The sequence below is a fragment of the Pseudophryne corroboree genome, chromosome 3 (assembly GCF_028390025.1).
Source record: "Pseudophryne corroboree isolate aPseCor3 chromosome 3, aPseCor3.hap2, whole genome shotgun sequence".
NCBI classification, from domain to species: Eukaryota; Metazoa; Chordata; class Amphibia; order Anura; family Myobatrachidae; genus Pseudophryne; species Pseudophryne corroboree.
Window position 1 is genome coordinate 5,404,139 of NC_086446.1, and position 3,085 is coordinate 5,407,223.

General features: G+C 34.7%; 1 pseudogene; it reads right to left on the reverse strand.

Annotated features, from left to right (window-relative positions):
- Positions 1–532: 532 nt before the first annotated feature.
- Positions 533–651, reverse strand: LOC134894560 (5S ribosomal RNA; annotated as a pseudogene).
- Positions 652–3,085: the final 2,434 nt, after the last annotated feature.

The following is a 3,085-nucleotide window of genomic DNA, read 5'->3' on the forward strand; positions in this document are numbered from 1 at the left end:
TTGCAAAGAAGCAAAAAAAAGGGGGCTGGTTGATATGTCTCCCTGGGGCACACTTTATAAATTAATCGAGTAACAGTATTGTAAAACAATGAGATATATATAAAGCATTAAAACGTAACTTTTAATAAATTATTCAGACAACCAAATTTAATTAATTATGTGAAAAAACCTTTACTGTATAAAACAGCGAGGTGGGTTAAAACAAGTATTAAATAATATATAGAAGACGATATAGTAGTTATATGTCATTCGCTTATTGAATGTGGGTGACAGAAAATTTGTCTGTACACCCTCTGGATTCTAGGCGAGTATTATTGTTAGACATATGTCCACTGCGAAAATAGAAAGTTCTCGTTATCTCTATAAGTTTTTAATTGAAAATACTGTACGTTTTCATATGAGAGATACAAGAAAAAGAAACCGGCATATGGATTGTCGGACTCCTTTTAAGATGATCAACTGAACTGCGTATTCTTGCAGTGTTAGTTGATGTGTGGGTTCTGCTGGTCAATGAAAGGTATATACCTTGATGAGACTACAGTACCCAGTATTCCCAGAGGGTCACCCTTTCTGGTACTGACCGGGCCCAATGCTGCTTGGCTTCCAAGATCAGACGAGATCGGGCAGATCCAGCATGGTATGACTGTAGATGGTACGGTAGACGCCTCTCAGCATATAAATTGGATGGTATTAGAGACAAAATGTAATTCCATATGGAGGGGGATACAGATTGATTTGACACTCGCCAATTAATATTTGGCCAATTAGTGGCCCAAGGAAGACCAAGAAGTGGAGGGAATATCCACTGATGAGATCATCAATGTTATAATTGTGATGGAAAACACATGCCGGAGTTGCCTCAAATAAATTAAGTGAGGCAATTAAATTGATGACATGGCAATGATTAAATAGTTAGATGAAATACTGATAAAAATACCAGTATGACCTGGGTTAATAATTTGATGAATACAAAGAAGGTGTCTGGGCAGCTCTGTGTCTAAGTGAAAAATGAAAACAGATAAAATTGTTTTAAACACACCACATAAGTTGCAAAGGGTAGCTTCCTTTTAACACTGCAAAATGTAAATAGTTATCACAGTATCATACTGCAAACAGATGTGTTTGTTATGGAATCAACCACACGAGCTGCGAAAAAACAGATACAATTGTTTTGAACACACCACATAAGTTGCAAAACGTAGCTTCCCTTTAACACTGCAAAATGCAGAATGCAAATAGTTATCACAGTAACAAACTGCAAACAGATGTATTTGTTATGAGATCAACCACATGGGCTGCGAGAAGCAGCAGGATTCTGTCACATACTTGTCTAATTGTTTTGTCACAATAACAAATTAATGGGAAAAAATATATAAATAGGAAATCACAATTTGTCACAATAACCGAATGCTGAGCAAATTACAGAAAGAGTGACTCTGGTCTCAACAAGAAGAAACACATTTTTTTATATGATTTGGGACCAGCAGAAGACAGTATAAGAACAGCTGGTGTTCTATTTATGAATAATTTGTCCAAATATTATAACAGAAAAAAATATATATAGTAGTTATAATCACGATTTGTAAGGACAAAAAAATAATAATTGTGAGTTGACACTGTTCTATGGTAAGTATAGAGGAAGCTCTCACACCAACGGAGTGCCTTTAATGAGGAGTAATTGCCTGGATAATTAAAAGGGATTTAATGTAGCACCAATGAAATGCTGGCTAGTAGCAAGTATCTCTGTTATAAATGAGTGCTATGTGTCCCTGCCCTGTTTGCACAGTTTAAATGTTAAGCATTCAGTGTCACTAATTGCCTATATAATTATAAATTGATATAAGGATTACCAGGCAATATTGCTGGCTAAGTTTTGCCAGGGAGACAATCCGTGCGTAATGCACTTGGTTGGGGCAGCTTTTTCCCTTAAGAGTGCGCTAGGCACAAGGGGAGAGAGCTGGCCTGGAGAGCTTTTAATCCGCTGCAGTGAGCGGTATTATACTTGCGGCATGCGCTGACAGGAGTCCGCCCGTCGGAGCCCCGTTGCCGAGGTCCCGGAAGTTGGGTGCCGGACCGGAAGTGACGCGCGTTTCGCTGGGAGGAGCTTGTTCACTGGATCGTCTGATCTGTGAGCCCTCCGTGTGCGTCTTTTATTGAACACTGTGACCAATCTATTTTCTGATACACTTGATTGACTGTTGGGTGAACCTATGAATAGCCAGGATCCACACTACTATTGTATTCTCAGATTCCAATTGCTGAGGGTACAGAGACGTTGGGACTCCTATAATTATAATGAAGTGCAAGGCTGGGGAATAGTTAAATTGAATGGAGTGCAATATGGAAGAAGAAAGGATAAGAAGGTTACTGTTTTGTGGCATTACACATTGAAACAATTGGGGTATAGTGCTAGAGTAAAATTGCTAAAAATAAAGTTGCTAAAAATAAAATAAAAATGCTGTTGTGAAGCTTGCTTGCGACGTATGAATAAACAATCCTTATAATGGGGAATAATTGATGCCTGATGAGGAGGATAATAATTGATGAAAAATATATAAAAATTGTATGCTAGTGCAAGTGAAAAAGCACAAAAATATAATATTATGGAATAATAAAATAATAAAACACAAACAACAAAATAAAAAAATAAAAAATAATAATTAATAAAAAATAATGAAATAAAAAAATAAATAAATAATAAAAAATAATAAATAATAAATAATGATGAATAATAAAAAATGTAAATAAATAAAAAATAAAAAGGATGCAGTTTAAAAGTGAAACATTGTGGTAAGGTACTGGGGGGATAATAAGTAATTAATGGTGAATAGAAACCAAGAGGGGTGAGAAGATTATTATTGAATTATTAGAGAAACTGTATATATGTGCGAGAGGATATAAAAATTATATATTTATAGATAAAGATAGTTATATGATATAATAAATATAATAAGAGTGAATGTTGGATGAAAATATGAATAAATATTCGTAATTAAAAAATGATTGGGAATAATAAATATATATAAAAATAAAGAGATATCTATTGAGAAGAAGTTGAATAAAATTAGATTATCAAAAGGGAAGT